At 37.0% G+C, this 22273-nt stretch overlaps 1 protein-coding gene and 1 pseudogene across 6 annotated transcripts in view; one reads left to right on the top strand and one right to left on the bottom strand.

The window, feature by feature from the left end:
- The window catches only part of Luzp2 (leucine zipper protein 2), a 400419-nt gene that overhangs the window by 141409 nt on the left and 236737 nt on the right, over window positions 1-22273 (bottom strand).
- LOC148007363 (B box-binding protein pseudogene) lies at window positions 13353-16740 on the top strand (annotated as a pseudogene).

Raw genomic sequence — 22273 nt, 5'->3', positions numbered from 1 at the left:
AAATAAGATAAAACACAATGAATGGTTAGGAACGAGGTCTGGAGAGGGTCATCAGTATGTCAAAAGCTGTGCTAAGTGGAATTCAAATTAACTCCTTTTTTGATTGCACCAAAATAGAAAAATTCATTGTGCATTTTAATCAAGTGTTCAAATGATGGCCAAGACCATCAATCAGAGAAGCCAGAATATAAATTGGTATTATTGATTTAAATTACACAATAGATCTAAAAGTTTCAGTGCCCCAATCATTTAAAAAATAATAACAACAAGAACCAATAAGAGGCTTCTGGTGCCAGGACAGAATTACATTCAACTGAGTTGTTAGCTAAGAGATCCCATGAAAATTCCCCCAAACAACCCAGGCCATTGCTAAGACAGTGGATTCCTCTCTGCAAACTGACAAGGGAGGCCCCATTGCCCAGACTCGCACTCTTACCACTCATTAAACATGGAGAAGTTGAGCCATTGCCTACATGGAATCTTCATCCCTATGTTCTAGTGGTTTTGGTTCAGAAAGGTACTCTTTTGGCTACCAAAAAAGAAACATAAATACCAAATCAAGGACAGAATTCTCAATCCGTGTTTCCTGTAAAATGAGCTACAGGTATGGTGGTACAAAGCTTGTAGGAGTAACCAATAATGGGCAGCACTGGGCATACATGGGTCTGCACCAAGTATTTTTATGCTGCTCCTGAGTATGTGAACGAGTGGGTTTCTGATTCTTGTGCCTGTTCTTGAGAATCTTTTCCTTTTTTTGGCTGTCTTATTCAGATTCAATGTGATGTTTTTATTTCATCTCCTATTTTATTCTGTCATGTTTTGTTGTAGTCTCTTAGAAGCCTATTATTTTCTAATGGTAGACAGAAAAGTAGGGGATTCCAAGCATGTGGAAAGAAATTAGAGCAGTAGAGGGAGGGTAAACTGTAATCAGGATATATTGGATGAGAAAAGAATATTTTCAATAAGACAAAAAGAGAAAATGAAAAAAAAGAAAGAAACTTTTTCTCATCATAATTGGAATAGGACATTTTATGGATCTCAATGAAGATAATTTGACTACTAGGAAATAAGATGTTATGGATCTATGAATCTGTAAAGAATTAATGAAAAATGAAGTTAAAGTTAATTGTTTATTCTAGAAAACAACTATCAAATGACTATAATGTACTGCATTTATTACTACATACAACTTGATACACACACACACACACACACACACACAGGTGTACATATACAGCCTATATCTAGCCTGCTCTCTTTCTACAAGCTGATTATCTGATTGAGCATGAGAACAAATATGCATGGACTATTCTTTTTAAATACTTTCCTCTTCCTGTTTTTTTCTCTTATCATTGTTTTTTACCTACTTACTTTCTATAAAAACCTGCTCTCAGTATTACTATAGGTGGGCTGATGTGATCTATGTAAGTGAATCTAAAGACTTGGACAACAGGTATTTTATACAGCTGTACAGAAAAAGAAATATTATGTTCATTATGGAATATTTGTAGTCAACTGAAGGTCAGTTCTTGCTTCTTCCTATGTCTTCTATGGTAAGGGGGAAAGAAAAGCTGAGTCACGTTCCTCAGCATAATCATAGGTGTTGATATTGTGCTGGTTAGTTTCATGTCAACTGGACGCAAGACATTTGAGAAGAGGGAACCTGAATTAATGAAATGTCTATGTAAAACCAGGCTGCAAGCAGCAAGCCTGTCAGGTGTTTTCTTAGTTAATGATTGATGTAGGAAAACCTAGCTCTCCATGGGTAATGCCATCCACGGGCCTGGATTCAGTAAGAAAGCAGGCTGAGCAAACCAGTAAGTAGCACTCATCTATGGCCATTGCTTCAGCTCCGGCTTTCAGGTTCTAGTCCTGCTTGAGTTACTTTCTTCAGTGATGGACTATCATGCAGAAGTATATATCTTTTTACCCTTTAAATATAAGCTGATAAGCCCTTCTCTCTCCAAGTTGCTTTGGTCATGATGTTTCATCATAATACAGTAACCCAAACTAAGACAAGTCTTGTCTTTGTATCTCTACTTTCCTGGCCTTGTTTGACTGAATTACTTCAGAAAGACACTATCTTCTCATGTCATCCCACTGCAGGCGAGGGCCACACATAAGAATTTCAGAGACATAGAACAGCAGCATAATGTCTCACTTACAAGTGATTTCTGAAATGCTGTATTCTGCCATTAAGAACAAACAATGGCACCTTACATCTGATGACAGTTTTGGAATAAATAATACATGATTGCATTTAATCAGTATTGACTTAGGTCCTGTAAACCCCTGGTTAGTCTGCAAGATTATTGAGTTTTGGTTAGTTTAAAAATAACATTTGGCTAGGAAATTTCTTATTCTTGAAAAATATAATTATGTAGAGTTCCCAGGGATTAAAATACCAATTAAAGAGTACACATGGAGGGACCCATGACTCCAGCTGCATATGTACCTGAGGATGGCCTTATCTGACATCAGTGGGAGGGGAGGCCCTTGGTCCAGTGAAGGTTCAATGCCCCAGTGTTGGAGAATGGTTGGGAAATGAGTTGGGAGTGAGTTGGTGGGGGAACACTCTGAGAGAAGCAGAGGGAGAGGATGGAATGGGGGTTTGTGGAGGGGAAATAAGGAAAGGGGATAACATTTGAAATGTAAATAAATAAAATAACCAATAAAAATAAAATAAAATAATAAATAATTTATGTAATTAGAGAACATAGGATAAACCTTGACCTAAATAATAGGCTACTAGAGATAGAATTTTTCTGAAACCATTCATTTGGTCTTTTGACAGACTTTGAAATAAATCACTTAACAATAATTTTAAACTATATGACCTTTTCCAGAAACTTGTAGATATTTCAAAAATAAGATTGAATAATTGAACTGGTTTGCCGGATATCATGTTTGACCTTTACCCAGAGCAATGTTACAGGTTGATGCTGTAGAGAAAGTTTTGACTTGTAATGGTTCTAAACTATTTGGGTCTACTCATATTTCTGCTTATCATTTTGAATTTTGTCTTAAATTGAAGCAGGATTTCATGCAATACATCTCAAAGTGGCAGAAACTCACTGTATCTATCTCTCATCTTGAAATCCTGATCTCTATATAAAAATTACTGTTTTAAACTTAAGAAGCAGGGGGATAGACACAAGAAGAATTCAAGAGAAAAATATTAACTGATTATGAAAAACATCATAAAATGCACCCAGTCTACGTATTTGAGATATTAACCTTTGGTGAATTAAAAATAAGTTGGTATTTAAATACAAGCAGAGGAAGCAGTTGCTACTCCTACCATGATTTAAGGTGCCATCCCGTTTAGAAGTGTTTGCTGTCTTCATTTCCTTTATGGCCTTTAAAAGTAGGACAGTGAACTACTTTTCTTCCTCTTCTGTGATAAAATATGACAGAATATTTGGCGTGATATTTGAGCCAACACTTTATATATAGAAATTTCAGAGCATGGATTCCATCCAGAAATATTCTAATTATATTAATTGACTATGTCATCAGAAGCAAGCATGAGAAGCCATTTCATTTGCATTCTGACCTACTCTACTTTTAAGTTTTTATCGGATCATAAAAGACCAGAGAAACAGAGACAGTTATGGTTTGACTGTCACACAAATGCACCTCATAGTTTTCAATCTTAAAATCTTTGCCACTATCACAAGAATTCATATTGATTTTAAAAGAAGTTGTGGTTTAATGGTGCAATGCCAATGAGCAGATAGGTCATGAAAAAGCTTCCTTCAGGAGTCTTGCAATGGTCATTTAGCAATGGCAAAATACCCCCATGGAGATAGAAGCCTAAGATTGATATTTTCATCAATCAATATTGAATCACATCACATCAAATATCAGCAGTATATGTGATCTGGGACATTAATGATTCATAATCTGACTTTATTTATTTATTTGAAACCATCTTAATATAATATGAATCTCTATAGGCTAGAAGTTTTTGGCTTCTTAATTAAATGGCTTAATTAAATAGCTACTGGTGGAAATCTATTAATAAAGAATAGAATATATTCAAAAATAATATTGACTGAATATCCATGAATACAAAGAAAATTGTGTTTGGAATAAATGTTCTCACTGTTGGAGAAAAACACTCAGACAGGTCTGTTTCTAACCTAAGTCGGAGTCTACTTGACATTTATCATTTTGTTTTTCTATTTTTATTTTTCTCAGGACAGGATTTCCTATATCTCAGGGTAGAAGCAGACTGGTTATGTAGCCAACTCTGGTCTTGATTTCTGGTCTTCCTGTCTCCACATTACAAACGCTTGATTACAAATACTATCATATCAGGCTTGTAGGCTAATTAACTATTTTGAAGAATATGTACAAAATAGAAAAATTAGATATGAGGCCTCAGATATTGCAAATTTGGAGAAAGAGTTACTCTTGAAATGTAACCTATAGCACAATTTCCTCATATTTATAATTATGATTTCAATTCTTTCATAGTGCTATAGTTAAAATAGAGTCAGTACTAAATACAGAAAAAATAAATCCTCAGCTACAAACAGGACCCATGCAGGCAAGATACAGTGATGTGAAAAAAAAGCGATTTTTAATTTGGGATAAAAGCCCATGCTCTGTGAAAAAAAAAAGAAACTCAAAATGCCCAAAACAACGTGAAAGCCTTTCATTTTCATCATTAAAAATTTCAGAACAGGTAATAAACTTTTCAGCAGTCCTAAAATCTCTTTGCTCCAAAAATATTCCAACATCCCTAATCTACTGTCTCAGAGACACGCCCAAATCCTTTGTCAGTAACACAGTATCACTGGTCTCAAAATTTTATAAATTTCCTAAAATGTTTACCCACTTCAAAACGCATTAAAGTACCCACTCCTTCATACTGATATTTGTAAGAATATAGCAAAAGAATATAAAGGGTATAACCAATTTACACCTTATCAAATTCTGTAAAATATAGGGAATTGCCACCAATATTTACACCAACTTAATTTTTCTCTACAATAAAACAAGTAGAGAATAATATTCCTGAGGTTTGTGGGTATGAGACAGATATGATCTAACCATCTTGATTACACTAAATACCAGCAGCATGGACACTGAAGATTGTCACGCCTTAAGTTGACAAGGGTGACCTTGAACTTCAGTCCTTCCTACCAGCACTCCTTGACTCCTGGGCATCAGACATGCACTTCCACACCTGATTTAATTGCTTTGGAAATATTTCTTTGCTATTCACAGTTTCACTATGAGGATCAACACAGATGCTCTGAGACCCAATTAGAAAGGAACATTGAAGGAAATATAAAGATACTAAGAAAACATAATCACAGATATTAAAATTATCCAAATTGCAAATTATTCAGTCTTAAAGAAAATAACAAGATCTATCTTGATGGAGATAGACAAAGACATGACATGAATTGAAACAGTTCATAAGAACTGAAATTCAAAATTCTCCCTGCCCTTAATACCTGCATCATTCATTGTAAAAGTTCACAATGAATTTCATAAACCTGGAAATTCTCAGTGAATTTCCAGGAGGGAAGATTTTTACCTAGAAGACATAAATTTTCCACAAGTCATTTTAAAATTATTCATTTCATCTATAGCGTATTTCTCATTCTAGATGTTGATAATGACTGTTGAAGCATTTCTCTATGTACTTCAGGGCTCAGAAAATCCTTGAATAAAGGCTCTAAGCCGCACCCCTCAATTTCTCTCTCTCTCTCTCTCTCTCTCTCTCTCTCTCTCTCTCTCTCTCTCTCTCTCTCCCGCCCTCCCTCCCTCCCTCTCTCTCTCTCTCCCCCCCCCTCTCTCTCTCTGTGTGTGTGTGTCTGTGTGTGTGTAGTTTATATGGTGTTGTGCTGAATGAACATATTGTCAATCTGCCTCCTAAATATTTATGTTTATGTTTATACCAATACAGCAGTTCTTCCCCAGCCTTGGTCAGAACAACTTCTTTTTGCAGTGAACCAAAGGTAAGACAGTCTTGTCGGTGGGCAAGGTACTGAGTATGAATGACAGTTAGGTGTTTGCACACAGGAGGATATCCATTTCATCTCTTTCAAAATCCAGGAAAAATTTCAGAAGAAGAAGAATGTAAAAGATGAATAATTTGGTGTGTTTTGAAATGAGAATATATCCATTGTATCCTGTGAACTCACAGTAACTGTGCACAATACCTGAATAAGACTTGACTCACCATTTTTTCTAACATTGATAGGTGAAGGGATCATAGGGTCTGTCCTTTTCCTGGAGAGTTTGCAAGGCTGATGGCTATGGGTTAAGGTGAATAGTTTCCTTCAGTGGGTTAGACACTGACAAGGCATCTATGCTCTAGTGGCCCTAATTAATCTCTGTTGGCCATGAAAGCAAACCAAACCAAATAAACATAATAGTGGGAGAGAGATGTTAGAAGTTGCAGAGGAACTTGGGAAAGTATGAAGAGGGATAGAAAAAGGGCTGAGACACTACCTAAAGACTATAAATGGACTGACCCTGGACTCTGACCTCATAGGTAGCATTGAATATACTAGTAAGATCACCAGTGGAAGGGGAAGCCCTTGGTCCTGCTAAGACTGAACCCCCAGTGAACGTGATTGTTGGGGGGAGGGTGGCAATGGGGGAAGGGTGGGGAGGGGAACATCCATAGAGAAGGGGAGGGGGCGGGATTAGGGGGATGTTTGCCCGGAAAGCGGGAAAGAGAATAACACTCGAAATGTAAATAAGAAATACTCAAGTTAATAAAAAAAAAGAACTAAAATAATAAATAAATAAATAAAAGAAAAAAAGAAAAAGGGCTGAGAGCTGAATATGACCAAAGTATATTTGTGCACACACAAAATTGTCAAATAATCACTTTAAAAGTAATTCTGCTCGCTGAGTTATATATGTTCAAAATATCTACAGAACAACTTCATTGCACATCACATGAACCTAGAAGCTCAACCATTGTTTATATGTCTAAATACCTTATTAAATACAATTTAGCATCTGGTTAAATGACGTTTCGTACTGTCAAGCCTGAAAAGTATAAAACTAATAAAAGTGACTCATTTAAACATATTGAAATTTACCACATGTCAGTAAAGTGTCCATAAAAGAAGAAAAGATAAGTCAAATGCACACTACAGGGATGGGCGTTGAAGGGACTTTACCTGCCATTCATGAAATATTCACACTCTGACCATAGGTGGTTATTGTTATTATCGTTGTATTGCTATATATATTAAATGTGGTGGCAGGGAATTGAGGATAAAATTGGGAATCTTTTGAGAAGTTCCAGCCTGCTAAGGGGGATATTATCAACACAGAATAAATACTAAATAAATAAAGGAAAAAGCTTCAATATATCACCAATGCCTCATTTTGGATCACATTTCCCTTTCCTATATGTTCCCCAAATGTTCTTTAGTATGAAAAGTTCCAAATGAAAACTCTACTTCTTTCTTTACTGCCTTTCAGCTATTCTAACCTGTTTTGTGGTTTTTCTTTGTCTATGATGCATTTGAAGTTCACAAATCAGTTATTTTATAGGATGGTTCTTTTGTGACTTTTTATATATTTCATTTTAATATGATTAAACTCTTCAACTTAGAAAGATTTATTCCATAGCTAATGCCGTGTTTTTCTTATATATCCCTTCAAACAAACATTACATTGATTGACTCTTTTACTGTGAGTTAGGAAAAAATGTTTTCTGGCTTTTACGGTAATGGAATTAGGTGGTGGTAGGTAACTGGTAATAAAGGTTGGGCCTTAAGGCCAGAATTATTAACCTTAAGAGAAAGACAGAGGACTTTGATAACTCTCCTTAATGGTTAGTGTTAATTGTAAATGTGAAAGAACCCGGAGAATCATAGATTATGGGCTTCTGAGCATGCTTGTCAAGAATTATTGCTTTAACTGAAGTAAGAAAACATAGCCATTGTACTTGGCGCCGTTCCCGGGCTGAGATCCTATAGTGTATAACCTGAGAAAGGAAGCTGGGCAGCAGCAAACATCATTATCTGCTTTCCCATTCTGGATTTGCTGTTACCAGCTACTTAAGCTCTTACCTCATTGACTTCCCTACTATGGCGAACTGTATCTTAGAACTATGCTCCCTGATAAACCCTATCTCTTTATACTTTTGTCAGGGTATTTTATCTCAGAAACAAGATGAAAATAAGACACTCATTACTAGGTTTGACCCATTTAAGCACGAAATGGTAACCTGTCCCTCTGCAGACCAAGACAAGAAGCAGAAATACACACAGGACACCCAACAGAAAAAACGAGAACGTCTTTGAGTCTTCCCTTCCCGAAAATGATGGTAAATCCATCTGCACTGTAGCACCAGCCTGACATGAGGCAATGAGAATATGTCACTATGTCACTATTTAGTTAGCATTCTGTGGCATGTGTCTCTACCACAAGCTTACTTTTTATTATTAGTAAACGCCATAGGTCATAGATACTTTATGGAGATATTTTTCTGGACCAGACAAGCATTTTAATCTTCACATTTCCTTGCTCCCTCTCTTCTTTCCTTTGAGCCTCGGTACCTTTTTATATATTTTAGGATTTCGTATTTACTAATTTTAATACAGGTTTGTTATTTAACATATAATTATTCAGCACTATCCTATTTGTTTGATGATTAGCTCTCCTTGGAGTTTGGTAGACAGCTTCTTCATATGGTTGTTTCCTTTTTCCTTTTTTAAAATTTTGTAACCCCAATTTCAGTATTAAAAACTCTGGCTGCTATGAGATCTTATCTGCAATACTGGTTGCTGTGATATCACAGCTACAACACTGCTTATCTTAAACATCAGTAATTGAATACTATTGTTTGACACTCAAATCCTATCTGAAGATCAACATGACCTAATTAAGTTTTTTATTCATTTTTATTCATTTTAAGATTATATTATCATCACATAATTTCCCTTTCCCTTCCCTTCTTTTAAACTGCACCTCTTGCTCTCTTTCAATTTATGACCTCGTTTTCATTAATTATTTTTATACTCAGATAGATATAATCTACTCGGTTACTTATATGAATGTATTCATGGATGACCATTTGATATTCAATAACCAATTGGTATGTTTATCCCTGGATAAGATTATTTCTACCACTCCCAATATTCCTCAGAGTCCCGTAGTTCATTATGCCGGCCTGAGGCTTTGTCAGCTTTCCTCCGTCCGCGTTGGGATGTTTATAGTTGTCCTTGTTCAGCTCATTTGTAGGCAGTTGGTTTGATGAGATTTTATGAGTGTAGTTTCTGACCTTACTAGGAGACACAGTTTCACAGCAAACACACTGACTCTCTGGCATTTACAAACTTCCCATCTCTTTTTCAATGTCCCATGAATGTTAGGAGCAGAAGCTGCTTCGTAGATGTATCCACAGGACTCGAACACTCAACTCTGCATTTTGGTTGGTTGTTTTCTGTAATAGTCTTCATCTCTCATAAAGAAACAGAGAAGTTTCCTAGATGAGGGCTGAGAACTATACATATTGGGTTACTTCCTGGGGAAGGATGGCTCTGTTTATTCTTTATTCAGAATTCACTCATCAATTTTCTATACCTTCTTGATATACCACGGAAGTGGTTTTAAAAAAATATAAAGAATGTAGTATGATGTATTTTATTTTAATCTTCACTTTCAATAAATATTAATAAAACAAGCCTTACTGAACAATAGGTATAAAGACTTCTCTCTGCATTAAGAATTTAGAGCACTGAGTTTTTTATTGACAAAGTTAACAGTTGCAACATTTCTCAAGGTAGTTCTTTCTGGCTATGAACACGCTGTGTAATGAAAGGAGCATGAAAATATTTGGTAAAGATCCATGAACTCTTGGCTCTGTAAACTTACACAAATCGTTCTTTTCTACACAAGGATCACTTTACTGATCTAAGCGGTAGAATGTCCAAATTGACAAGAAATATGTATTGCAATTTTAAGCATATTTCAGCACAATGAAACACAATTAGAACTAATTATTACAAGTGGAGGAACTTGTAAGAACCATGCATATGTTGTATTAATATGAAAACACTATTTCTGTTTCTTAAGGCAACACATCCCAGATATATTTCTGTTTAGGAGCCAGAAGAAAAAATGTGAAGGCATAATGCAGTAGCTACTTCTACTTGCTCATGATCACAGAGGGAAGAAGTTTGATATTTTGCACATTCAAAGTCTGTTCTCACTTTTTCATGCTTTGCCTAGTGGAATCAAGTCTGTGAATGTGGGGAACGGGCTTTTTAATATGGATGTCTGAGACTTGGAACTAGAAAATCCAATTTGATTTATTATGATCCAGAATAAATCCCAGGAACGAGCAGGTTAAACCTCACCCTAAGAGATTCTAAGTAATAGACAAGATTGGAACACTTATAGAAAACATCTTTATGCATCTCAGTCTCTGGGGGAAATATTTCAACATCATACTGCAGAATGATGAAAGTGAAATATATTTTTAAATGAAATAAGTAATAAATTTAGAAACCAAATGCCTCCAGAACAATTAAACTATGAATATTTTAATTGTAGCAATCATATTGTTTTGTTGTTGGCCATCTTTCCCACATTTTTCTTGTCCTGTCATTATTTTTTCCCCATTTCTTTAGTTTGAGTGTTCAGTAGAAATGCGGCACAATCCAGAAGAGGACAAAATCCTTCCAGAATTGTGCATCTTCCTTTACTAATTAGTTAAAATTTGTTCTGGATGTTTCTCTGCTACATTTTCAGTCTTCATGGCATGGGTAGCATGGCACAGTTGTGGTGAATTGTTACAGATTTTACTGGGTCCCTTCTTTCGATGTGCTTCTCACAGCGTCATAAGACCTAAAGTATGTGACTTGTGGGAACTAACTATGGCCCCCAAGTCGAAGGTTTTCCTCTGATCTGCCCTGCACACAGGATTCCAAGTTACAAGAGAAGCATATCATTTTGTTTATAAATATGCATATTTTCATAGAAATCATTGTAATGGGTGAAACATTCATCTAATCAATAACGTCTTTCAAGCAGAACATGCTTTGTAAACACTGTTGTAAACACTTTTGAAATTTCTCTTTCAAAGCTTATAACTGGAACTTTGTAAAACACAATCATATTCTAATTTCAATACTTAGTAATTATACATGAAACATTGTCTGAAGTGCTGCCTAATCTTCAGTTGATAAGAGTCTTAATGATTTTGCATAATAAGGAAGTTTAGCAAATTTTCTAATTTATCTTGATTTAATGCTCAGTGAAAGATAGAATGGATCTTTACCAACACATTAAAGGAAACTGTGTTTGGGTGTGCTACTTTAGCTCATGTTTACAAAAAAGATCCTTTGAAAAACACACTGAAGCTACTAGAGAAAAGGGGAGAATATACAGTTCTTATAAATGTTATTTTATTGCCATAAAGCAACATCAGTCTTCTCATAGAAAGGCAAGGTGATTTATGTATCACTTTACAGCTCTTTTGGTAGAGTGAGGGTCAGGAATCTTACAAAGGATACAGAATTATTTGATAAATATAAACTGTCAAGTGTGAGCATTAAAATGTTGAAGGTGAAATCTCATTCATTCCATTCAGTTTGTATTCAGGGTCATTTTCTCAATGAATTTCTTCACTGTATGGTTAGATTTGTATTACCTTTTATTATACTACAATTAATAAGATTTCTGCTTGTTTTTAATAATTATATTGAGTTAAAAAACCACACACACATACACATACATACATACATACATACATACATACATACATACATACCACACACATATGCATGACAATAAACAGAAAAAGAGGTCGTGGGTTTGAAGAATGGAGAGGGACATATGTGAGGATCTAGGAGGAGGAAAAGGGAGAAATGTGGTAACTATACCATAATCTTAAAAATTAAAAGAATATAAAAGCTCTTGGAATGAGGATGATTGCTCATTAGTTAAACAAACAAATGCTCTTGCTGAAGATCTCTGTGTTATCTACAGTATCCATATTGTGTATCTTCCAACTGTGTTTAATTCCAAGGAACCTAACATCTGATCTGTACAGCCACTTGCACTCCAATGTACATCCTCACATCCATATAAAAACACAAATACATAATTAAAAATAAAGGTTATAAAGCAAGTTCCCAGAGGTTACAGAATAAATTTTCCTTGGGTATTTGTGTCTGTTTGATCTGGCTATAAGGCATTTTCTCAATTAGTGATTGATGGCGGAATGTCTAGCACATTTTAGATAGCGCCTTCCTGGCTTGGTAGTCCTGGGAAGAAAGCAGACTGATCAAACCACAGAGAGTTAACGAGTAAGCAGCACCCTTTATGGCCTCTGCATCAGCTTCTGCCTCTATGTTCCTGTCTTGTTTTGTTCCTGTCCTGACTGTATTGGTGATGAACAGCAATGTGAAAGTATAAGCCAAATAAACCCTTTTCCCCCTATTTGAAATTTAGGTCATGGTATTTTGTTGCAGCATTAGACACTGTAACAAGGACTTTGTTTATAATTTCTTTATTCTTGAAAAATTTATACTTGTATATAGTGAAACATGACCCATTTCCCCTCCCAACTTTCTCATGTTCACCTCAATTTGTTTTACAGCCAATTTCATGTTTTTTAATCCCAATTAAAAATCATTTACTACCAACTAAGTCAAGCCAGTGCTGTACTTCTGTTGTATCATACAAATCCTACTAGTAGTCCCGGTCTCAGCAGCTATCAGATGCCAGCAGCTGCTTAGTCAGGGCTGGGTTGGGAATACATCTTCCTCATCTAGTCTAGAATTTTGACTGGCTTGCCCTGCTGTAGATTTTGTACAGAGAACCACAGCTCTGCATTTCCATGCCCCCTCTCAGGTTTGCTCTTTTAGTTCTTCACTTCTTCAGTTGTATTGTGAGGTCTCTCTGCTCGCCTCTGATCCTCTTTCTATGGGAACAAAACTGTTGGCAGTGTTTTGGTTTTTTTGTTTGTTTGGTTTTTGTTTTTTTTTTTTTAACCTAGCAGTTGGTTAGATCTCACTGCAGGAAACTAGCACCCCCCCTCCCCCTTCAAACCAAGGTTTCTGTTCTCCTCCTCTGATTTGAAATCGCATCCCAGGATTCCTCATTCTGTCTTCCTCCTACAGAGACCACAGAACTCTGCTGTCTTACTGCTTTCTATTCATTATAAATCCTAAGCGGAAAGCTGTGCACAGCACACCAATACCAAGCCTAAAGCAAACTGACATTTTTAAAATGATCCTCTTTACTCTGACCTCCATGCAATATCCTTCCAGTTCAGCTTGGCCACTCATGGGGAGTGGCCTCCCATTCACCTCTCCTCCATAAAAAACAGAAACGTCCATTTTAAACCTTGTTACATGCTCAAACCACCTTGCATAGAACTTACTTGCATAGAACCACCTGAGGCTTGCAGAAATACACCAAATTCAGGCAACAAGGTAAGTGATATCAATAGCAATATTCCTAACACAAGCAGGGTACAAGTGCAAAGCATCTAAAATGCTTGACAACAATAACTGGCGTAATAAAGATTACACCCATTACTGATTCAAAAAATTGTTGGGTTTTGTCCTAAATCTGCATGGAAATTTTTGCATTTGTATTTTTAGTGGAGTGATAATCACAGCAAACTTTATTTTCAGTGGGTAAGTGTATAGAGAGGCATTCTAATGAAAAGAAATATTAGTGGTAAAATTCAAAGCTACCTGAAGCAGGCTCTAAATGGCTTGCTGCTTTAACCTCTGAATAAATAAAACTTTTGCTGTAATGACATATTATAATAGAAGTGCTCTCTCATTGTATCAGATTAAATCCAACTGTAATCAGGTAGAAGCATAGAAATACATAAATGCATAGATTATTATTCGAGTTCTTGTGAGAGGATTAAGTTTAGTGTTTGACCTTCATCAAAACAAGTCATCAGGAGAATGCTTTTGCTTGTTTTGTTTCTGTCTTTTTCTGTTTTTCTAGTTCTCTTGCTTTTGAAATGTCTTTTTAAAATGTGTTATCTGTGTGTCTCTAAGTATGATTCCATATGTGTGGAACTAAATCTCCAGACCTCAGATCTGGAGAAACTTTGGATGTTTTTGTTGGACCATTTTGTCTATGAAAGGATCTCTGTGGGGTTCTACTGTAGGTGACAGAGTGGCCATGCATGGCTTCCTTTTTTGTTTACCTCACAATAAAGCTTGACTCTCCAATGACAGTTATCAAGAATAATATACAGACCAAAGCTTTCAAATATAACTAATATATGTAAGAATGAACTTCTAAATACAGATAGATAGCCTCTGACCACATAAGATATTCAGAGGTAGCTCCATAAACTATGGGTACTTTAAAAATGTTTTAAACTAAGATATAATTACATTGCATTCCACTTTTTCCTTTTTTCCTCCATACTTTTCTGAACACTGCCCCTTGCTTACTTACCTTTGACATCTATTCGCACACAGACACATACAAAGACACTGGCACACACAAAGACATATACACACACAAACACACATAGAGATAGACACAGACACACACTTCTAAATATATTAATATACTCTGCCTAGTCTGTAAAAGTTACCTGTGTGTGTGTGTGTGTGTGTGTGTGTGTGTGTGTGTGTGTGTGTTTGATTTCAGTGCTGTCCATTGGTATCAGATAACTAATTAGGGAAAGGAAAAGAATAGGGTTTCAGCATTTCTTAGTTATCCCACAGATCATTGTCTAGGGCTAACTTCCCATGAGGTTTTCCTTTTGTGTTTTAGCCTATATTTTGTTGTTTTGTTTGTTCAGTTCTTGCTTATATAGTCATGCTGATGAGACTTAATGGCTATAGCTTCTCTGACATTTCTAGGAGACAAAATGTCACCCCGTGATTTCATTTTCACCTATCTTTCAGCCCAGTTTCTTGACATGCTCTTGTTCTCTGACATAATCATTCTTCACTGCGATAATTTCTTTCTCTGCAATGCTCACTCTAGCTATAAGATATTTATGTGTAATGTGCTCCAAGTGTATTGTGCTATGGTATTATTTCTTTTAACACTTAGATCTGATTTTTATTGACAGATGATTAAATGGTATGGATGATTTCTTTCCACTCATTTCTTGAAAAAACAGTGCTTCTAAACAGAATGTTTTATGTCACTTTAAGTGCTTCTATATATTGGTATCTCCATTTATTTTGTGTTGAGCATTTTAGAATACTGTCTAAATAGGACATATCTTTGTGGTAATACCTTTCCTGGTTTTTATATTTCTACCTTAAATAAAACAATTTATTTTATAATTGTTTACTATATCTAAGTAACCACCCCTACATCTATGGCTCAGGGAACATCAGAAGTGGAAGAGTGGAAAGATTGTAAGAGAAAAGAAATACAAGGAAATCTAATATAAAACAGTCTCCCCTAGAAACAGCTAAATAAAAAGTCCAGAACAGTAACAATATCAATGGACATATTACCATGGAAGAGGAAAATTTTATTGAGGGCCCATTATGTGCAACTTATATATGGTGAGAGAGAGAGAGAATAAACTTCACCCAGGGATAAACCACCTTATTGGTTATCTAATATTAACCTGGTAAGCCCTGTAATCATACATACAGAAACAACAAAAACAGTTTCAGTACGTTGTACTTTTGTGTGTGTGTGCGCGCACATACATGTGCGTTACCCAAGGAATCAAAGAGAAAGAGGCTATCAGTTTGAGAATGGGATTGTAGTATGGGCTAGAGAGAGGAAAGAGAAAGAGAGAGTGATTTAATTCTATTTTAAATAAAATGTATGAGCAGAGAGCAGACCCCAGAGAGCCCTGAGAACCTCACTGCCTCTGCAGGCCTAGTCACAATCACACCCACGAGGAGATGCCGCCATCGCCACAGGGCCCATTCACCATCACAACCACCAGGAGCAGGCCAAGACTCAGCAGCTGCTGTCCTCAGCGACGCCAACATGCCTGTCTCCACAGAAAGCAGTGCAGGTGTCAAGCGCCACAGGCAGGAACAAGAAAGTCATCTCTCCAAAGATTTGGGAAACAATAAAATGGTTCAATCTAAGGAACGAATATGGTTTTATCAACAGGAATGACACCAAAGAAGACTTATTTGTACACCAGATTGCCATAAACAATAACCCCAGGAAGTACCTTCGCAGTGTAGGAGATGGAGAGACTGGAGTTTGATGTTGTTGAAGGAGAAAGGGATGCAGAGGCAGCAAATGCTACAGGCCCTGGTGGAATTCCAGTTCAAGGCAGTAAATACTCAGCAGACCTTACCATTATAGACACTATCCACATGGTAGGGGTCCTCCACGCAGTTATCAGAAAAATTATCAGAATAGTGAGAGTAGGGAAAAGAATGAGGGATCGGAAAGCTCTCCTGAAGGCCAGGCCAAACAACTCCAGCCCTATCGCTGGCAAAGGTTCTCACCTTATTACACGTGAAGACCCTAGGCTCGTGGACCACAGTATTCCAATCCCCTGTGCAAGGAGAAGTGATGGAGGACGCTGACAGCTAGGGTGAAGGAGAGCAAGGTAGACCAGTGAGACAGAATATGTATCAGGGTTAGAGAATGTGATTACACAGGTGCTCTCCACACCAAAGACAGCCGAGAGAGGATGGCAATGAAGAGGACAAAGGAAATCAAAGAGAGTCCCAGAGAACTCTGAATGACAGCATGGCAAACAGACAAAAGCAGTCAATCTGCCAGCTGGGATTTCAACCAATCCGAGGCAGAGCAGAGCAGGGCTGAGTAAATACCAGTTTAGCAACTCTACCATCATCCGGTTTTGTCATTCACCAAGAAAAAATGAATATGAAATGCCACCAATAAGAAATGAACTAAGGCACTTTCCCGCTGTCTCTTCTATTAGTTTCGGTGTATCTGGTTTTATGAGGAGGTCCTTGATCCACTTGGATTTGAGCTTTGTACAAGGAGATAGGAATGGATCTAAGTGATTTGTATTCTTCTGCATGGTGAACACCAGTTGAACCAGCATCATTTGTTGAAAATGTTTTTTTCCTGGATGTTTTTAGCTCCTTTGTCAAAGATCAAGTGACCAGGGTGTGTGGGTTAGTTTCTGGGTCTTCAATTCTATCCCACTGATCTATCTGCCTGTCTCTGTACCAATACCATATAGTTTTTTTTATCATGATTGCTTGTAATACAGCTTGAGGTCAGGAAAGGTGATTCTCCCAGACGTTCTTTTATTTTTGAGGATAGTTTTCTGTATCCTGGGGTTTTTTTTTGTTGTTGTTGTTGTTGTTGTTGTTCCAATTGAATTTGCAAATTGCTCTTTCTAACTCTATGAAGAATTGAGTTGGAACTTTGATGGGGATTGCATTGAATCTGTAGATTGCTTTCAGTAAGATGGCTATTTTTACTATATTAATTCTGCCAATCCATGAGCATGGGAGATCTTTCCATCTTCTGAGATCTTTGATATTTTGTTCTTCAGAGACTTGAAGTTCTGGATATACAAATTTTTCATTTGCTTGGTTAGAGTCACACCAAGGTATTTATATTATTTGTGACTATTGTGAAGGGTGTAGTTTCTCTATTTACTTTCTTAGCCTCTTTATCCTTTGAGTAGAGGAAGGCTACTGACTTGTTTGAGTTAATTTTATATCCAGCCACTTTGCTGAAGTTGTTTTTCGCTGTAGAAATTCTCTTGTGGAATATTTGGGGTCACTTAAGTATACTATCATATTATCTTCAAATAGTGATATTTTGACTTCTTCCTTTCCAATTCATATCCCTTTGACCTCCTTTTGTTGTATAAGATATTTACCAATCCTACATCAAATAGAGGGCTAATATCTGATATCTACAAATATCTCAAGAAGTTATACTCCAGAGAACCAATAACCCTATTTAAAAAAGTGGGTACAGAGCTAAACAAAAAAATTTTCAACTGAGGAACATTCAATGGCCATGAACCTAAAGAAATGTTCAACATCCATAGTCATCAGGGAAATGCAAGTCAAAACAACCCTGAGATTTCACCTCACACTAGTGAGAATGGCTAAGATCAAAAACTTAGGTAACAGCAGCTGCTGGCAAGGAAGTGAAGAAAGAGGAACACTCCTCCATTGTTGGTGGGATTGCAAGCTGGTACAACCATTCTAGAAGTCAGTCTGGTGTTTCCTCAGAAAATTGGACATAGTACTACCTGAGGACCCAGCTATACCACTCCTGGGCATATACCCAAAAGAGTCTCCAACCTATAACAAAGAGACATGCTCCACTATGCTCATAGCAGCCTTATTTATAATGGCCAGAAGCTGGAAAGAACCCAGATATCTTTCAACAGGGGAATGGATGCAGAAAATATAGTACATTTACACAATGGAGTACTACTCAGCTATTAAAAACAATGACTTCATGAAATTCTTAGGCAAATGGATGGAACTAGAAAGTATCATTTGGAGTGAGGTAACCCAATCACAAAAAAAACACACTGATAAGTGGATATTAGCCCAAAAGCTCAGAATACCCAAGATACAATTTACAGATCACATGAAACTCAAGAAGAAGGAAGACCAAAGTGTGGATATTTTTGTACTTCTTAGAAGGGGGAACAAAATACTCATAGGTGGAAATATGGAGACAAAGTGTGGAGCAGAGAGTGAAGGAAAGGACATCCAGAGAATGTCCTTATATACAGTCACCAAACCCAGACCCTATTGTTGATGCCAAGAAGTGCATGCTGACAGGAGTCTGATATAGCTGTCTCCTGAGAGTCTTTGCCAGAGCCCGACAGATACAGAGGTGGATGATCCTAGCCAACCATTGTGCTGAGAACGGGGTTCTTAATAGAGGAGTTAGAGAAAGGACTGAAGGACCTGAACCTGTTTGCAATCTCACTGGAAGAACAACAATATCAACCAACCGGACATACCACAGCTCACAGTGACTAAACCACCAACAAAAGAGTACACATCGTCAGACCCATGACTCCAGCTGCATATGTAGCAGAGGATGGCCTTGTTAGGCATCAGTGGGAGGAAAGGTCCTTGGTCCTGTGAAGGCTTGATGACCCAGTGTAGGGGAATGTCAGGGTAGGGTGGCAGGAGGGATTGGGTGGGTAGGTGGGGGAGCACTCTCACTGAAGCAAGGGGAGGGGGAATGAGATAGGGTGGGTTTCCTGAGAGGAAACAAAGAAAGGGGATAACATTTGAAATGTAAATAAAGAAAATATCCAATTAAAAAAGTATTTGAAAAAATTTAATATTTCATCATAGTGAACATTATAAAAGAAGGAAAAATGAAAAAAAAATGAAGAAAGTTTAGAGTGAAGACCTTAAGTGTTTGCTTTTTGCCCATTGACAAGATAGATTATAACTATCTGAATTATTTATGTAGCTTGGGGTTTTTATTACATTTACCAGATGTCTATTTTTGGTCATGACAAACGTCTTTTTTTCCAAAGGTCTGGTTTTTCTCAGTACACCCTTAATGGTTTAAAAACTGTTTCATATCTGGTCAAATCGAGCTTTTAAAGAACTTTAATTTATAATAAAGTTTACAACTTGATTTTTCAAAAAAGTCAACAAACTGCAAGCACCTGTTAATAAAGGTCTTAAATAATAAAAAATAAAATGTATTAAAACTACAGAGAACATTTTAACAGTTCCTATTACTATAGCTACTGCCAATAGTAACTCGTGAGAGTGGCCTTACCACTTGTTTAAAAGGAGATTATGATTGCAGGAAAAATTAAGCCCTAAAAGCACCCAGGAGAAATGTTACATGGTTTTCTGTGAATTAACATTTGGAGGAAGGCCGGTATGCTAAATCGTGTGCCTTCTTTATCATTTCTGATGATATGTGCATATATGATCTCTCAGCTCCCTGCAGATAGTGTGGCTTGCAGCTTTATTCAGCTAGAATCTCAGTGGATCCCAGAGACCATCAAATATTCAAAGTATGTGAAACTGTAGTTACGCAGTCCAAGCCTCAGTCGTGTGTTTAACACGAGCTGAGGGAAAGTGACATACTTTATACAAAAATAAAATTGTTTCCTAAAACTGTTAGTAGAAATGTTAAATGCATTTTACTGATAGTGGTCCTACACATTTTTTCTAGCCAATACTGAAATTGGTATCTATTGAAAACTAGAGTCTGCCCATATGCAGCCACCAAACCCAGACACTTGCTGATGCCAAGAAGTGCTTGCTGACAGGAGCCTGATATGGATATCTCCTGAGAGGCTCTGTCAGAGCCTTAATGACACAGATGTGGATGCTTGCAGCCAACCATTAGACTGAGCACAGGAACCCCAATGGAGGAGTTAGGTGAAGGACTGAAGGAGCTGAAGGGTTTTGCAACTCCATAGGAAGAACAACAATATCAACCAACTAAACCTGTCAGAGCTCCCAGGAACCGAACCACCAACCAAAGAATGCACATGGAGGGATCCATGGCTCCAGCTGCAGAGGCTGGCCTTATCTGGCATGGATGGGATGGGAAGCCCTGTGTCCCATGAAGGATGGTGCCCCAGTGTAGGGAAAGGCTAAGGTGGGTGGGGAGCATCCTCATGGAGGCAGGGGAGGGTGTAGAATGGAGGGGTGGGAGTTGGGAGGGAAAATGAGAAAGGGAGATAACATTTGGAATGTAAATAAACAAAATAACCAATAAAAAAAGGAAACTAAAGTCTTCTGTGATACTAAACCATTTCAAAAGGTAGGGCAGTCAAGAGACCTCTGTGCAGTAAGAGTACATATCTACATTTTCAAGCTTGCAAGCATGGAAACAAGACTCACTAGGTACACATACAGTCCGACATATCATGTAGTTCTAGACAGTGACCGTGACTATGCTATTAGATTACATATGAACTGTACTGTAAATGATGAATCAATATATAAAAAAATTGCAGTTGTTAAGACTGGTAATAGAAATGTGATTAACAGTGCACTCCTACTGAAAGCAGTTTATCCTGAACTACAATGCTGTGCTTATGAAAGAGTCCTCTATGTATTCAGCTCTGCATTTCTTCATTACGTTGACTTGTCTTGCATTGTAATGAATGCTTTGTGGTTTTTTCATGTGGACATAGCAGCACAAGGCTGTGTGACATAGACAGACTATATGGGTTAAAGTACATGCATTCTTGGTGTTTTCATGGACTGAAATGGCATGGTGCGTCTTGCAGAATGTATCCCTGGCATTAAGCAATCAGTGACTTCTGAGAAAGCCTTCAGGAAATGCTGAATGATTTAAATTTATCTGTTTCACTCTTAGCCTCCAAGACTCCATTAAACATCTTTCCTCATTGATGAATAAAAGTTCTGAATATTTCTATTTTGATGCCTATTGTAAGAAGTGTCATTTTCTATTATTGTACCTAATGTCTTTGCCATGTATTTTATTATATCAGAGCTAATACCCACCTCCATGTAGGAAACTTTTTATTGTAGAAACATCAAAATGTTAAACAACCATAACACTTGAATTTTTGATGTATGTTGTTGCTTACCAAAAATAATAAAACCCACTTTGTTTTGAGTCATTTTGATAAAATAATCTCTGTGAGGAATAAATAAGAAATATTCCAGCTGTCAGGCTGGTGACAGGAATGTGATTAATGGTCAGCCTCACACTGAATGTCATGAATGCTTGATGGTCTGTAAAGTAGAAAGTAGGGAAAGAAATTTAAGGTAGCAACTGAAAAATATCACACCAAATAAAACAATGAAAAGGGAGAGTTTCAAACTTCATTCACAATTTTAGTTGTATGTTTCTATAAAGGTCTATGGAGCGTGCAAGGAATTGCATGATTCTAATATCTATGAAGAGCTGTCAAAATCTATGAAGAGCAGCCAAAAGTACCATGCACTAAGAAATGTACTATAAAATCCTTAACTGCTTATGAAAGCTACATCTTCTTATTCTCCACAGGTTCCCAAGGTTTTCTTATCTATGCAGAGATGTGCATGAAAGTTCCTTGGTTGTGAGCTGTGGGATTAGCCCAGAAGTTAAGAGCACTAGATAAAATACAGTAGACCCAAAGTTTATTCCTAGCATCCACAGGAAGTCAACCGTCTCTGTAACTTCAGGCTAGGGCATCTGGTACTCCACATGCGCACGCGCGCGCGCACACACACACACACACACACACACACATTCCTCACTCATACACAAACATCCACCCATACATTAAAAAGCAAAACAGATCATTAAAAGGGGGAACTCTTGAATCAACAGAGGACATTCAGCATCAGCAGTAATGTTTAAGCATGTCTCACCCCACTATCCCATTCCTAAAATCTAAGCTTCAACA

This window comes from Rattus norvegicus, chromosome 1 (assembly GCF_021556685.1).
Source record: "Rattus norvegicus strain SHRSP/BbbUtx chromosome 1, alternate assembly SHRSP_T2T, whole genome shotgun sequence".
In the NCBI taxonomy this organism is placed as follows: domain Eukaryota; kingdom Metazoa; phylum Chordata; class Mammalia; order Rodentia; family Muridae; genus Rattus; species Rattus norvegicus.
This window is presented reverse-complemented; position numbering and strand designations above follow the sequence as displayed.